Below are 17,094 nucleotides of genomic sequence, written 5' to 3'. Positions count from 1 at the left end.
TCATCACATCCTGTGGCAAGGCTTTCCACAGATTAATTACACTCTGGGAAAGAAATACTTCCTTTTGTCTGTTTTAACTATCCAGGCCTATTAACTCCAGGACTGCCCCATCCCCACAGAATGCAGTGCATGCTCTGGTGACATGGCTGTATTGGAGGAGGAGGCTTTAGATAGGAGTGGGCTGTTAGTTTTATTTAATCATGTCTCTTGTCCCTTCAGTTAACCACTCAAGTACTAATTTCCAATGTGGGTGCCCCACAAGTAAATGGTCAAAGGTCTTTTCTTGGGAGTTGAGAGTCATGTGTGTATGTTGCACACATGTCTTTGGAGAGTGCTCTTGGTAACAAGTGGCTGTCCAGGATTTCACAGCCCAGTCCTGAGCTTCCCACTGCCCGCTGGAGCAGTTGTGCCAAAGCAGCTACAGCTGTATCCAGCAGGCACCAGGAAGCAACTAGAGGTCTCCTTGGGGGAAGGGGACTTTCATTCCCTTCCTCTGGGGTAAACCCCAAGCCCCACAATGGGGCTACTCTACTGACACAGTCTTGAGAGACCCAGCATGACTCAGCAGACTTGAGAGGCCTGACATGGAGTTCAGGTTCACCGATCCCACCCCCTTCTCGCCCCAGTTCCTCCCACATCCCATCCTCGTTCTGCCCTCATTCCACCCCCCAGGGGCCACATTGCCACACAGCAGTTGCACTTACCCGTGATGGCAGCGCATCCTCTTCCTGCCAGCACTGGGCCTGATGCTGGACTGTGTAGGCCCATCACCAGTGCTCACTGCCCACTGGGTGCTGTAAATGTGCTCTATGTCACATTTTTAGCACCCAGCGCTAGCGCTAGCACTCAGTGTTGGGCCAGTTTATGATTGGGACCTCAGTCAGGTGTGCTTTCCAGTCATACCTAGATATGCCATGGATGAAATCTGGGACTGTCTGCGTACCAAGCTGGGCTACATCCCCATTCGTTTTTAGCACGCATCTTATATGTCAAGTTTCTCCTTCCCAGAGGTGAATGCGTGTGAGGTTTAATATTACAGTATTTTATTTATTTGTTCCAGTATTTGTTTTCACATAGCATTCAAGGCGGTTTACATAGGCAGGCTAATTCTAAACCACCATTTTTCCATGGGCTTTTTACAGTATGGGAGGAACTCGCAGAACCACGTCAGCTCACTGGTTGTTTTTCATTCAAGTGCAGCCATCATCCTGGACTCTCAAGCTTCCGCAGTAGTTGGTGCTCAGGATATTGTCAGCTCCAGCTGACGTCTCTGCATTCCACGTTCACAGCGAATGGGGTCCACCATAGTGAAGACCACAGCTGAACCTGCTTAACTTTCTTAAGGAAGGCACCATCTCAGCCACCACACCACACCTCCTGCCCCCAGTAAAGATTTCCCCTTAATACCGCATGATACTTCTTATCATAACCAAAGTCAGACAATTACACAAGGAAGCCATGGTGTAGGCTTCCTCATGAGGAAGCTGCTTGAACCATTCACTAATGAAACTATGCCGTATCTCCAAAACTAGACTTTATAGGGCAAAACAGATGCCATTTTTGGAATCAGCACCCCAAATATATCCAGGAACTGGTGTAAGGAAGCAAAATGTGTGTTGGCCTGTGTTATCAAACCAGCTGTCTAGGTATGCTATGGAAACTCCCGTCCTAGAGGTGGATGAGCAGAGAAGCACCTGCCTGTAATTGTTTTAATCAGGGAATTTTTGTTGCAGCAAGTGCTTGGATTGTAGGATTCTGTTATGGTTCTGAGTTTCAAAATATATACTGACTACATAATAACAATAGCCAAAGAAGCAGTTCCCATTAACAATGAGGAAACTCTCTCTCACACACACACACACAATGCTTACCGCTTGTCATTTCACTTTGACAGTAGTTCCAATAAGGCACATGCATATTCCCCTGTGTGTGCATTACATTAATAGTATCCCTAGACTAGATTTACGAGACTCCAGCCAGCAGCGTATAATGAGATACTGTATTATAACTGTATAATTCATGAATAGCAGATACCTCGGCAGATTATCTTTGTCGTCTTTCAAATTATTTGATGCCTGCACACATTGCACCTATTGAAATTAAATTGGAATCATGTAACATAATCAATCCTGAATACTGCAAACCAGCTGTTTCATTCAGCTGGCTTGTCAGTAAATACATGCAGCCTATCATCACTACACTTGACCCTGATTGAGTGGCTATTTTGGGAACACCTTTTACCCAAGAGACCAAATGTTTTCCTAGCTATTACACACAGCTGGACTGGCGAATAAAATTGCAGGCTTATATTACCTTCAGTGAGATAATAAGCAGTTTTTTTTAAAGCACAAGTTATGCATTGTTTCCACTCTCTGCCACTTCAGGTCTTTTCTCCTCCTTGTTCCTTGGTCTCTATCTGTTGTACTGGATTTCTCTCCATTGCCCTTGGAGCTGTTTTTGTCCTCCAAATGGCCTGAATCTGCTGAATGGCAGGCTTGAGCTTACAACACGCTTCGTGCTAGCTTCTAAATCACCTCCCCTGATTTGTCTGGGTATTTGTTGCTAATTGTATGTCCTTTATATATTTGGATAAACGAGTCACTATTGGCTGCAGCACCACCTGTGTTCTAAGACAGCAATGTCATGCCATCCAGTAGCAGAACAAACAACCGGGTTTCAGAAATCCTTGCTTAGGTTTCCAACAGTGATACCTGGAATCCATGGAACACCATGGAAATGAGATGCTTGGACATTATGCTCCAAATTCCATAGGCAGGTATGTAGGCTGTTATTGGGCGAACTTAAAAAGGTTGTTTCTTTTATACCTTCATGGCCCTTGATGGTTCATCCCCAGCTCAAGACAGGTGCTTCGACTCCTTTACACCTTGCTGAGAGTGCAGCAATGGACTTTTGACATGCTCTGGAGGCCAGGGCCTCAATTAGTATGCAACTCTTGATTTGATTTGGCTATGGGATTGGTGAGGCAAGCTAGGGACCCTTCTTTTATAACTAACAACTTGGTTTATGTCAAATCAGGAAGTTCCAAGGATGTGGTTTTTGTTACAGGGTCAAATTTGCTATGCCAACAAGATGCAGTGACCATGGAATTTCCCGAATGAAGGAAGAGCTAGGCAAGGTTTCTCTTAAGTCGGCCATCTATATTGGGGGGGGGGGTCAATTTGTTCTGATGAACCAAAGTTTTGTCCTTCCTCGATCCTGTGGGACCTGAGGCCTCTTGCCATAAGTCCAATTCAAATATCACAAGGCTATCCTGGGTCATACTCTCCTTGCATGCATCCAGCATCATGTAAGAGGAATTAAAATTTACTTACCCCTTCTCTGAGCTCTAAGTCAAGAGAAGATCACACTGAAGAGACAAATAGCTTGCAGGTAGAGATTCACTTTTTCTGTTTATTTAAGAACAATTGTCCTGGTTCAGAGTCACCCACAGTTAACAGAGGTCAGCCATGAGGGAGATGTACAACCAAGCATAAAACATTCCACGGTTGGCAATATCTTCTGTTTTCTATAGTTTGATTTCTCTTCTCAAAAGTCATGTGATTTCTAAGAAAGCAGCATTTGAACCTAACTTCCACTCTCCCCATATTCCTGGTTGTTGAGCTTATATTCTTTTAGGGAAAGTCAGTTCACATTCCTTAAGCAGAGGTATCTCATCCTGTTACTCAGAGACTATATGGATCTATAAAATTATAGTATAGCATATGACACATCATAGTTCAAATAAAAATTGGTCTTAATTGACCTTTTTCACAACCACACATTATAATGAATTTTCAGTTTTCTGACATAAACATATGCAAACATGTGTTGCACATCTATATAAATGACATTGGGTAACACAGTTACAATTGTTTCCTTTCTTTAGCTATGTAGACTGCTTTGAGAACTTTTTTGTTGCAGAGTAATAACCTATATAATCTCATGAGCAGCTGTAATGGTCTGGCTGTAGGTGTTGAGGCAGATGTTTTAAAAAGCAAATGTTTTTACTAGTGGATATTATTTTCCAAATGTAAATATCTACCCATCATTCCTTACCCTGGCTTCATTGCTGCCTATGACTTATTGTTCAAACAGCCTTCTTTCCCCTTGTGACCTTTGATTTCATTCATTTTCAGTTCCCACTTCTGAAACATCCCTTGTTCCATCATTCAGACTAGAAGGAAATGCAATCTGAGATGCTATTTATTATTCCTGTTAAATGTAATCTCTGTAATTTCAGCTCACTTCAGATCTCTTTGTATTAGGGAATAAATAAAAGATTCTTCAGTGCAAAAGGTTCTCCTTGAAAAGAGCCAGCACTCTCAGGAGCCAAGGACATGTGACTTTTCCTCATTTCAAAATTGCCCAAAGTTACGTTCCATTTCTCTCTATCTCACTTGCAAAGCTTTGTTTTCTTTCTTTCTTTCTTCCTCTTTTTTTAAATGGCACTGACACAAGATGCTTTCCTCATTGTTGAACTTGAAATGCTCTCTCACCTTGGCAAGATTTCAACTGTCAGCTAAATCACGAAGAGGGAGACTGGCCAACAACAAAACACCTTTCCTAGAAAGATAGGCTGTTGCCCTAGATATAACATCTAGACAGAGAAAATAGCTTTGCTCATTCAACACTGCCTTTATAGGGGAAAGATTATGATCAACTTAATATGTGAATATTCATTCATTGGTGGGATCATTTGTTTTGTTGTGTGTGATTAATAGAAACCATTTTGAAATCAAGGATGGAGACGTACTATGCAGAAAATGTTCTATGTGATATTGGTCATCTAGCAATTGGGCTTAGTCTGTGTGACCTTTGTTTATGTTGTTTAACAAAGACAAGCGTGGGGGGGGATGTCCTTATCTCACTACATTATCTCAATACACTCTTATGGCTGCAAGCCTGTATGCACTTCCCTGGGAACAATACGAATTGAACTGATGGGACTTACTTCTGAGTTATGACATTCATACAATTGTGCTGCACATATAAAATCCTGGCCCCGTTCCCAGGCCTAATCCACCTTCCTGGGTCAATGTGGACTTGCGCCAGTGATTGAGTTGGCACAAGTCCAAGTTGACCCATAGCGGCTGCTGGGGCTTACACCACGGCAGGGGAACAAACGTTCCCTTACCCCAAGGAGGCCTTCAGTGGTCAGATATCCCCTGTGAAAATCAACAAACCGTGACAGCGTTGCTGTATTGTCACATGGGGATTTAGTTAGGATTGCGCTGTTCGGAAAGGAAGCTGCCATTGGTGCCATTTTTTCTTGATTTATTAAAATATACCCAGCATTTTGAAACTGATTAGTGGATTAGTGAAATCATATCAAAATTATTTCTGGTATAAACTGTTCCTAATTGTGTCGCAGTTTCTAGGATTTTTTGTTGTTGTCTTAAAAACATGGATTTTTAGAGAGGACAGAATCCAAAGAAGAATTTTTAGGGCTTATGCCTCCTCAAGATGACTTTTATCCCCCCCCTTTGAGATACAGATCCCCCCATTTCCTAAATGGCTTGTGAAAACCCAACCTTTGTTTCAGAACTGATTTTCCCCATACACAAATCCAGATCTTCCTTGGAAACAAGAAATTCATTTCATACTTCTTTGCATTCTGGTGCTACTGCTTTCCTAATACACCTTGATACAAGAGTGTACAGGCACGAGTCGCTTAGCGTGCAATCCTAACTATTAGTTGGACCAGTGCAAGTCCCCTTGCGCTGGCGCAGGAGGGTTGCAAACATGCCGTAAAGCATGTTTGCGCCTCCTTGTGTGTCGGCTGGGCCGGCGCAGGGACACTTGCCAGCCCATGGAGGCCACATCCATCTTCTGTGCCAACATGGAGAGGGAAGGCTGCACCGGCCAAGCTCTGGAAGGGAGGGAGAAGGTGGGGAGGAGGCAGGACGGAGGCGTTCCTGGGTAGGGAGAGGGTGGGTGAAGAACATTCCAGGGGGCGGGCAGGCAGGGAGCGGGAGGTGGGGCTGGGACCTGGTAGTTATGCCAGATCCCAACCCCATTCCCCGATCAGCATGGAGCGGCTTCAAGTCACTCCGTCCTCCTGGGACTTGCGTCAGTTCCCTAGACCCATTGGGGCTGTGGTGGCTTACCCAGGGGTAAGGGGAGAGTTTCCCCTTGCTGCCAGCTGAACCGATTCTGTCTCCAGTCTTGTGCTGGACACAGCGCAGGCCTCCTAGCCTGCCTGTTCCAGTGCAAGGTAGGATTACTCTGCACATGACCTTCTACCTGACAATGAAGCTCATATAAGATGGTGATCAAAGCACAACAGAGATGCTCTTAATGAGGCAATTGGTCTCCAGTGAGTGACACTCACTGTGCAGTGAGTGTCTGACAGGGAGGCACTAGATTGGGCTGAATGTTTGCATAATGACTTAACTGGACGGGGATGTGAGAATTTAAGTGATGCACACCTGTAGTTAAAACATCCACAGTAATATGAAGAATGAATGATCTTGGAATCTCCCTGAATTTAAGTTCTCAAAAAAGGTTCTGAAGAAAACCCAACTCTCATTTACAACTGTGTATATGTACCACTCAATAGGTTGTTTCCAAGGTCTACCAGCACCTCCGCATCACGTGGGAGAAATTTCATGTGCACGTATCTTCCCATACCTGATGCAGTCTGCTTCTGCAGTACTCTGCATTGTTACTTGATTGTATCTTGGTCACGTGTTGGATGGTTTGAACAAAGTTTCCCCCAATACAATTGTGTGAACAGTATGCTGGAAGTGGGGATGGGACATGTGCAGAAACACCCCTCACTGCATGGTGGGTGGACCAGCCAGACATCAAATCACTTGGTTACGCAACTTTTGATACATACCAAAACATAAGGAGGGGCCTTTGTTGATACATGTTATATGTGAGCTGATGTTCAAGTTCCATGGAAACAGTAGCCTAGCAGAAGGGGGGGGGGGCAAAACTGTAAAGCATGCTCCATTTAAGCAACCCTTCCTATTCGTTGACGTAGCCATTCTGGGCAGCAAGTGAATGCGCAGGAGACGCTGTTTGGTTTGACGCTCACTTGCTTGTTACTCTCATTGCCTGGAATTGCTCAGATAGCAAGCAGGAAGGGGCCACTTACATGGCACTTTGTGGTACCTGCAGTACTTGCTGTTTTGCCCCTCCCACCTACTCTACTGTGTGGGAGCTCTGCCTTTGGGTGCCAAGTGACCATAGGGGTTTATGGCTACTTGATCACCCTGAGAGCAATAAAGAGATTACATGGCGTTAAAGAGTGTTAGATTGGACTTTGGAAAGCTAAGACTTTGGTGAGTGATAGTTAGAGTTAGGAGTTAGTTGTTATTGTTTTATTAGTGCTGCAGCAACTGTTACCCTGCACATGCCCAATCTCATCTGATCTTGGAAGCTAAGCAGGGTCAGGCCTGGTTAGTACTTGGATGGGAGACCACTTGGGAATACCAGGTGCTGTGGGCTTATACCATAGTCTTTCGAGACTGAAGGTTGCCAACCATGTTTGCTGGGTGTTGTATTGCATTGTTGTGCTTTCCTCTAAGTTCCTAAACTTTTGACTGATGCAGTACTGTCTGTATAACTATGCTTTAGACCTTTATTCAATAAATCCATGGATGTTTGAATTCAGTGGTGGAAATAAATGGTTGGCAACCTTCAGTCTCAAAAGACTATGGTATAAGCCTACAGCACCCGGTATTCCCAGGTGGTCTCCCATCCAAGTACTAACCAGGCCTGACCCTGCTTAGCTTCCAAGATCAGATGAGATTGGGCATGTGCAGGGTAACAGTTGCTGTCAACTCGTAGTGGTGGAAAGGGAGAGGGAATTATGAAGAAAACAGGTTGTATTCATAAAAAGCGCTATCTGGATTTCAACTAGCTGTCATACTATTTCATAGGATATAATATTCTTAAAATATAAATTGAATTGAAAAGAAATCAAGATATTGCTGCATCTCAGTCATTTCATGTCATAACGTATTGCTTTCAAAAATTGTTAAAAATATTCAATAAATATGACATTTGACAAGGTTAGAGTAATATCTTTCTTGTACTGTCTGCTTGAACCTTACATTTCATTCTGATCAAATACCTTAAGATGAGGTGAGCTATTTTATTTTCCCAGCTGTTTTATTTTTCTGTTCTAATAAAATGACTTTAAGGGCATTTCTGAATCCCTCCATCTTTAACCTGTTTTCTGCGTCTTAAGAAAATTGGTGGTCTTTTCTTCTATTTTCTGCCATTTTCTTTGGCTAGTGATTTTCTTGGGGGCTGATTTTTTGGAGAGTAGGCTGTAAATCTTAGGGAGATCTGAAAAGAATTTAACAGCGCAATCCTGAGCGGCACTTGGGCAGGCGCAAGTCCCTTACGCTTGCCTAGGAGGTTGCAAACTTGCCATAGGGCATGTTTGTGCCTCCTCATGAGTTGCCTAGACCAGCACGCAGAGGCACTCAGGCCTGCGGAGGCTGGAATAGGCCTCCGCGCCAACAGAGGGTCTGAGTCATGTGTTGGTTGAACTTGGCGGGGGTGGGTGGGGAGAAGGTGGGAGGGAGGCGTTCTGGGGTGGGAGAGGGTGGGTAGGTGGGCAGCCCCAGGGGCGGGCAGGTGGGGAGCAGGAGGCAGAGCTGGGATCCTGCAGTTATGCCGGATCCCAACCCCTGTTCCTGGGGAGTTCGGAGCAAGTTCAAGCCGCTCCACTCCCCTCTGACTTGTGCCACCTCAGGAGGTGGTGCAGGTCCGAGGAGACCCATCGGTGCAAGGGTGGCTTACCTGGTTTGCTTACTTACTCTGGCCGAGTCGCTTTGGGCACCTATCCTGCGCTGGATACAGCGCAAGCCTCTTAGCTTGCCTGTTCCACCGCAGGATAGGATTGTACCTTAAATGAATCAAAATAATTGTAAGAGTCCTGATAAATTTCTAGGTATTCTATAAAAGAAAACAGGAAATCACTGTTTTAAGAACCTTAAGATTCCTTAAGAAATTTGCATCTCACCTCCAGTCATATTACCTTGTGTTCCTGCTACACTTTGATATTTGTTCATTTCTTGTATCTAACATCAATTAAAATGTGGAGAAACTAGTTTATTTCCAATTCAGGATCCCTTTACACAGAAATCCTATTGAAGGCAAATTGTCAGAACTAATTTTTAAAAATGTGAACACACGTCCTTCTAAAACTCTTGGCAGCACGCATTTAATTAAGCTATTATGTCAAGGAAATAAAAAGTTGTCTTAGGTTAATTGTCTCCAGCTGCCAAATAAATAGCTCTGCAAATCCAGACATTTATTCTCCCAAAGTAACCGGCATCGATCTTGTGACAATGATTTTATTCCTGTCATATCAAATGAAGAATGCACATATTAATCGTTTTATCATCTGGACTAAGGGTATGAAAGTATGACAGATGTTCAATGAAATAATACAAAAGTTGCAGCCTTTTAATATGGGGTAATTTCAAACCAGGTGTTTTCTTTACCCATTTTGAGGTCCTAATACTAACCTTGGTTGGCTAGGCTGCCCATAATGTTTTATTAATAGTTACTGGGCACTGAGACCTTGACGGCTTTGCAGAAGATGTAGAAGTCACTCAGTCATTGCCCACTGTGACACTACTCAATCCTACAATAAACTGGCAGACCAGAGTCCAATAATGGAACTGTAGCATGAGACAATGGGCCAGTTAACTAGCATCCCAAAGTGGAGGAAAATGATGTTATATTAATTCAAACCACTTTACAATCTGATGCTTTTTTGTGGAAGAAAGATGGAAGATTTATTTAAATATGGAATTTACCGATAGTGGCTAATGAATCAACAGGGAAGAAAAAAAGCTTTTAAGTTTGTGGTATACGGTCATAAAGCAGTGCTGTTGTGTTTGTGTTACTTGTCAGTGATCATAATGTACAACTTGGCTCAAGGGAACCCTTTTTCGATCTCTTGTGCCTTGGGAGGGAGAGCTGTTCTGACATGTGATTCCTTTTCCACCCATCAGCAAACCCATCAAGTGCTTGAACCTTTAGTTTTTTCATATACCATGAACACATACTTTGTTTTAAAAATTAGTACTTGTGGTTTTGTTGTTCTTATTCTATTTATATGAGCTAAGAACCCAGTTCTATTCTCTCCCCCCCACCCCCACAGATGCTGAAATGGTTACCACTGCAGCCTGCAAGAGAGCAGTTGCAGAGGTCTCCTCTGCATAAGGGATTAACTGTCTCCTTACCCGGGTTAAACCTCTGTGGCATTTGGGGGGGGGGTCTGCTCAGATCTGCCCTAGCTGAATAGATGGCACAGGTCTGCATGGACCCCTGCTGTAGGATCAGGTCCAGGAAGGGAATTAGGGGAGTGCTGCAAAACCTACCCCCTTCCTGGATCTGTCCATCCCTTGCTCCTGTTGCCATCTCTTTCCACCTTCTTCTCATACCCTACCCCACCTACTTTCCCCTCATACCCTACCACCTCCCCTGCCATCTTACCTCCATCAGTGGCATATTTTGCGCTGCTTGGGAACACGCAGGAAGGCTCCTGCCTTCCCACTGACTCTCCAGCAGTGTGCAACTTTGTGCGTTGCCAGAGCGCCTTTTATGATTGGTGCTGACTGCTTTATGGCAGTCTATGTTTTCTACACTGTTCGTTGCTACCTTTCAGTACAATCCTAAGTATGTCTACTCAGAAGTAAGGATCACTAAATTCAATAGGGCTTACTCCCAGGTAAGTGTGGACAGAATTGCAGCCTTTGTTTGTTACATGTAAGTTTCTCTCAGGGAGCTATTAAAAGTCTATAAAAGATTCCCCAACAAGTTTTAAAACCTATAAAAATGTCACAAGTTTTACTTCAGATACTTGCCAGAGTTAGGAGCAACTTCTGTGTCACATTGGGAAATGTCATCGACTCTTTTCAGCTGTCAATGCCTTAATATTGGTCCTCTTGGGAGATGGCTCAGGTGGTTTAAATAAAAGGCAGCCTGCAACTCTTAACACCAGCTGTAAGGCTTTAGATCTTCTATGGTGTCCTTGTATGCCATAGCAGCACACTAATAACATTACTTAAAAGATAAGGCTGTTAGTGTCCAAAGGCCTGATACTTTCAGCTGCCCTGTGAAGGCATTAAATTATTATTTCTCACAATGATGATAATTAAATCTATACCGTGACCAGTCTGAAAAAAGACTCAGGGCAGTTTGCAACAAAGCAGCCATTCAGTCATAAATAACTGGCACATTAAAATGAAATACTAATTAAAATCCAAGTGCAACCAATGTGTCACCTAAGCCAAAGAGCAAACTAAATACAATAGCATTAGAAATGAATGAGGAGAAAAAAAATGAAGAGATGAGAACAGGTCTATCAACTGGCTACTGATCTTGATGTCTTGCTGCTATCTCCCAGTTCAGAGGCAGAATGGCTCTGAATAGGAGTTGTAGGGGACCAATAGCTGGAGAGGGTTGTTCACTTCGGGCCCAATCCTATCCAGTTTTCTAGTACCAGTGCAGCTGTGCTGGTGGGGTGTGCACTGCATCTTGGTGGGGAGTCAGTCACAGAGGCCTCCTCAAGGTAAGGGAACGTTTGTTCCCTTATGTCAGGGTTGCATTGCAGCTGCACCAGTGCTGGAAAGTTGGATAGGATTGGGCCCTCTATCATCTGCTTTTAGGTTTCCCAGAGGCAATGGCTAATCTTAATGGCTACTGTGAAAACCAAATACCAGACTAGATGCATCCTTAGCCTGATCCAGCAGACCTCTTACCTAATGTTCTAAACTTAACTTCTTCAATAACCATTCCCACATGATTATGGACAGGTATGTTCACAGCACATGCATGTCCTTGGCCCCTCCTCTCACTTCCTGATAGTTTCCCTAATTGCATGGGGAGGTGGTTCAGATGAACCCACTCTCTCCACACACACAGGCTAGTCTAGTCTAGAAGCTGGGAGAGAGGCCAGAATGTGTGCACCCTTCATGTAAATCTGTGATCACATGGGACCAGTTTTTAGAGGGAAAAGTATTTGAGGAAAGGAATGTTCCCTTGCCCTGAGGACGACTTTGGAGCCCCCCCCCCCCCAGGCTGTATCACCACATTGGGAGTGAGTTAGATTTGGGCTGCCCAACATTAATTTTCTAAACTCCATTGATACAGTGTCACACCAGATAGTTTGGCTCAAAACCCAAACAGTGGGAGAACACTGTGCCAATAAATATTCTCATGCTAGCTTCATTCATAAATGTAGAGGCTTGTTTGAGGGCAGTAGTTGATGCATAGAGCACAAGAGCTGCAAATAGTTAAGCACCTTTCTGGGTAATGTCTGATTTAATGCAAAGATAGTTCCAACAGGCTTTTCAGTAATTATATCATAAATTATCCTTAATTATTATCTCCAAAGTGCGCTTCTCTAATGTACTCAGAAATGTATCTTCCTATTTATAAACAGTAGCTAGCACTGTTTCTCTGAGAACAATTCCAGGATTTTATGGTAGATCTTTCATTTGACACTTGTCTGTTTGTCATAAGAACATAAGAACAGCCCCACTGGATCAGGCCATAGGCCCATCTAGTCCAGCTTCCTGTATCTCACAGCGGCCCACCAAATGCCCCAGGGAGCACACCAGATAACAAGAGACCTCATCCTGGTGCTCTCCCCTACATCTGGCATTCCGACTTAACCCATTCCTAAAATCAGGAGGTTGCGCATACACATCATGGCTTGTACCCCATAATGGATTTTTCCTCCAGAAACTCGTCCAATCCCCTTTTAAAGGTGTCTAGGCTAGACGCCAGCACCACATCCTGTGGCAAGGAGTTCCACAGACTGACCACACGCTGAGTAAAGAAATATTTTCTTTTGTCTGTCCTAACCCGCCCAACACTCAATTTTAGTGGATGTCCCCTGGTTCTGGTTTTATGTGAGAGTGTAAAGAGCATCTCCCTATCCACTCTGTCCATCCCCTGCATAATTTTGTAAGTCTCAATCATGTCCCCCCTCAAGCGTCTCTTTTCTAGGCTGAAGAGGCCCAAACGCCGTAGCCTTTCCTTGTAAGGAAGGTGCCCCAGCCCCGTAATCATCTTAGTCGCTCTCTTTTGCACCTTTTCCATTTCCACTATGTCTTTTTTGAGATGCGGCGACCAGAACTGGACACAATACTCCAGGTGTGGCCTTACCATCGATTTGTACAACGGCATTATAATACTAACCGTTTTGTTCTCAATACCCTTCCTAATGATCCTAAGCATAGAATTGGCCTTCTTCACTGCTGCCGCACATTGGGTCGACACTTTCATCGACCTGTCCACCACCACCCCAAAATCTCTCTCCTGATCTGTCACAGACAGCTCAGAACCCATCAGCCTATATGTGAAGTTTTGATTTTTTGCCCCAATGTGCATGACTTTACACTTACTGACATTGAAGCGCATCTGCCATTTTGCTGCCCATTCTGCCAGTCTGGAGAGATCCTTCTGGAGCTCCTCACAATCACTTCACTATGAAAACCTTCATTGGTGACCTACTTATTGCTGATGTTGGCTCATTGTGCATTGATTTCACCTTATAGTCAAGTGTAACAGGTAGATGAGGGTCTGAAAAGTATAGCTCTATAGATGAACTTAAAGTAAAGCAGCAACCTCTTCTCAGCAAATAGGACAGAAGCATCCTACACCCCCACATATAGTTTCCTGTTATGCCTGTTAGTTATTTCAGGGTTACACTGTTGTTTCCAGCTGTAAAGCTAATAAATATTCCATGGGTTTTAATGCAACACCAAATGTTTGCACTCAAAGATTTTCAAGCTGATAAAAGGGCTTTCAACGAGTGTGAAAATTCTGTGGTAAACTCCTGATCTTTTGCCTTGATGATCTTTTGCGTTTGTTATACCTTTTTGCAGCCCTGATATACTGCTGCTCTAATATCATTTTTAGAACTTCTTCACTATGCAGTCCCAGGCAATCAGGCCTCATATAGTAGTGACTGTGATGATGTCGCAGTGCCGAACCAGAGTTGTGTGTTTTGACTTATTGTCAAGTTCAGTGGTTTCCAAGCTGGGGCTTGTGAACTGATTTTCAGGAGGTTGCAGAGACTCCTCCTATGGAAATCATGCAAAAAAAGCTGAACTCACCTCAGAAAATCTAAAATAAAATAAAAACTAAAACATGGTTTATTGTCACACACAACATGTCACACACAACTTAGCTATTGAAAAAAATTCAAGATGTTTTCAAATACTGACTCATCCATAAGTACAACATGTGATTTATTTTAAATGTGTGATTTATTAAAACAATAAAACAATTACATCACTTCCTGCTTAATGACATCACTTATAGCCCTGTCAGCATAATGATGCCACTTCCTGCTTAGCAACATAACTTCTGGTTTTAGGGGTGTCCCAATAGGTTGTTGTACCTAAAAAGTGGGTCCCGGTGCTAAAAAGGTTGGGAACCACTGGTCTAGTTAGTTTGATACATCAGTTTCATCAGCCATTTCAAGTTTTTGGAAGATAAAGCAGGATATATATTTAAATTAATAACAACATGGTTTAATGGTGACATCAGTGACAAAAAGTACCCATGTTGCCATCACTCTCAATAGGGAGAAAGGGAACACATCCTAATTGTTGAGGCATTATTGACAAATGCAACCTGGCTTTCTGCGCAGTTCTCTTGTACAATGAAACCATCAGTGCACAATGGCAGGACTCTAGTTCCCTGTCCAAATGTGTTAAGTCCAGTGCATATCCGAATGTAGGAGCCCATTGAGTATAATGCACTGCAGATGCATGATATCCATATTCAAGCTTATGTCTGAGCAGATATCATCCTTCTGCACTTCATTACCTATGGAAAGGCATGCTCGCCATATTGTGCTGCCATTAGTTCAGCATATGCAACTGGCTCAGGGCAAGGTAACATCATCCTTGATTCCTTAGCAATGGTGGTACGTTCCATTTGCATCCTTTAGCACAGGGGTGTCCAAATATTTTGGCAGGAGGGCCACATCATCTCTCTGACACTGTGTCAGGGACCGGGAAAGAATTAATTTACAATTTAAAATTTGAATAAATTTACATAAATGAATATATTAGAGAGGGAACTTAACCTTATAGAGACAATGAAGGTCTTGGAATAGCTCAAGGCTGATAAAAGGCCTTGCACAAAGCAAGGCCAGCCTTTCCTTCACTACTACTGCTGCATCACAGACATGAAACAGCAAGTAGTGGAGGGAGCCCTCGTCCCACAGCTCAGATGAGAGGTTGAACAGTTGTCCTCATGCTGAGAGCAGTTGCATTGGGCCAGTGCGGGCTCCAGAAAGTCTCCAGAGGGCCACAGGCTCATTGGAGACTGGGGGCTCCCCGAGGGCCTGATTGGGAGCCTCCAAGGGCCGCAAGTGGCCCCCAAGCCGGGGTTTGGGCACCCCTGCTTTAGTACAATGGTGTGAAAAGTCATTGGAAGTGTAATTTCACATGCAAGATTAAACATGCCATCCCATTTGGTCTCAGCTTGGTACTAACTGCAGTAGCAGAAGCCATTATTGGTACTGGTCCTTTTCCTTCCCTGTACCAACAGCGCAAGACCAGCTCCTATGTGACTCTTAAGAACCACAGACTCCTATGTGACTCTAAGTGAGGCAGGCAGCAAGAACATATCCTTGAGAAGCTGCCAATTGTTGCAGGTGGGCTGTACAAGTTGTGCAAATCTGGTATATAAATAAAGTTGACACTGAAATTTAAAAAAAAAAAAAAAGGGGGGGGTGGATATTCAAAGCAAACATCAGGGTTTCACTCAAGGAGAAATATTTGAAATTGTTCCAGGGAAGTCAAATGAGTTTCTATAGGACAAATGAAATTGGGGGGGAGGGGGGCTGCCCAAGCCTATAAACCACAGTGCAGCTGTTTATTGGATCAATGTCTCAATCACAGCTAATCCCCTTACCACTGACGACCTTTCCTTTTTACTCCTTCATCCCAGTATGAAACCGGAACTGCCTTTTTTCTGAAACACAGCCCATTGCTCAAACACCCCCTTCTCCCTAATGCGGCCACTATACTGTAATGCCTATAATAGTTTAATAATTTGGTGGTATTTAGAAAATTTTAGAAAAGAGAAATGCTGTTTTCCCCTCTCTTTTAAAGAGGGAACTGGGGTTCATAGCTAAAAACCTTAAAGTGAAACGGAAGAGTATATGAATGAATGAATCTTTTATTACGGTCACTGACCAGTACATAAAATATAAAACTGTGCACTTGAAAATGTCAGTACACAAGAGATATATTACAATTAAAACATTGAGCTAAATAATCTCTGTATTCAAAAAGACCCAAACCCAGCACCCATTCTCAGTGGCAAACTTCCCATCGTAGGCAGCAACTCTACTGAATTTAGTCCACTTTCAATATCAGTGTCCTGATGCGCATCACTGAAGCAAAGAATCTCGCAACCCGAAGAGTATACTATACAGGTGTTCCCCTGTATGCGTGCATTCAGCATCCACAGTTTCACTTATCCCTGGATATCTAGAACGGAACCCCTGCAGATACAGGGATATACCTGTATTCTCATGCTTAGTAATGCTTTGGCAATGCAAACACAGAATGACAATGATCAGAAGTTTCAAACATACAGTATATATGCAATAAACTGTATATGTGCAACTGTATATGTGCAATATGTGCCGAAATAAATAAGACGCACTTACATAGTCCTCGTGTGTTCTCAGCCTGATTAGGAGCTAAAGAGACTGAAGGACAGTTTAGACAGAAATCAATTTGTGTCTGACAAGTGCTAATATGTTTAGCAGACTGATATGAATAACACCCTGCCACGACTACTCAAACTTTGTTCTTTGGGGAAATAAATAAGACATCTGGAAGGTAATTTTTATTGCTTCTTATTTGCTGCAGGTATTTGGCACATTTATTTATTTTTCCTTCTTCAGTGCTCTCTATTACAATATATTACCGTATTTTTCTCTCCATAAGACGCACCTGTCCATAAGACGCACCTAGTTTTTAGAGGAGGAAAACAGGAAAAAAAATATTCTGAACCAAATAGTGTAATAAAATATTTAATAAACTATAACAGAATAACATTTGAACCATGTAAAGTGAACAGCAG

At 43.2% G+C, this 17,094-nt stretch overlaps 1 protein-coding gene and 2 pseudogenes across 1 annotated transcript in view; 2 read left to right on the top strand and 1 right to left on the bottom strand.

The window, feature by feature from the left end:
- Positions 1 to 17,094, top strand: part of KCND2 (potassium voltage-gated channel subfamily D member 2) — a 318,270-nt gene that overhangs the window by 144,983 nt on the left and 156,193 nt on the right. The gene's annotated exons all lie outside the window — the stretch shown is intronic.
- Positions 7,336 to 7,455, top strand: LOC136658210 (5S ribosomal RNA; annotated as a pseudogene).
- On the bottom strand, positions 7,672 to 7,791 carry LOC136657806 (5S ribosomal RNA; annotated as a pseudogene).

This window comes from Tiliqua scincoides, chromosome 7 (genome assembly GCF_035046505.1).
Source record: "Tiliqua scincoides isolate rTilSci1 chromosome 7, rTilSci1.hap2, whole genome shotgun sequence".
Classification (NCBI taxonomy): domain Eukaryota; kingdom Metazoa; phylum Chordata; class Lepidosauria; order Squamata; family Scincidae; genus Tiliqua; species Tiliqua scincoides.
Note: the sequence above shows the minus strand (reverse complement) of the source record. Positions and strands in the feature narration are given on the sequence as shown.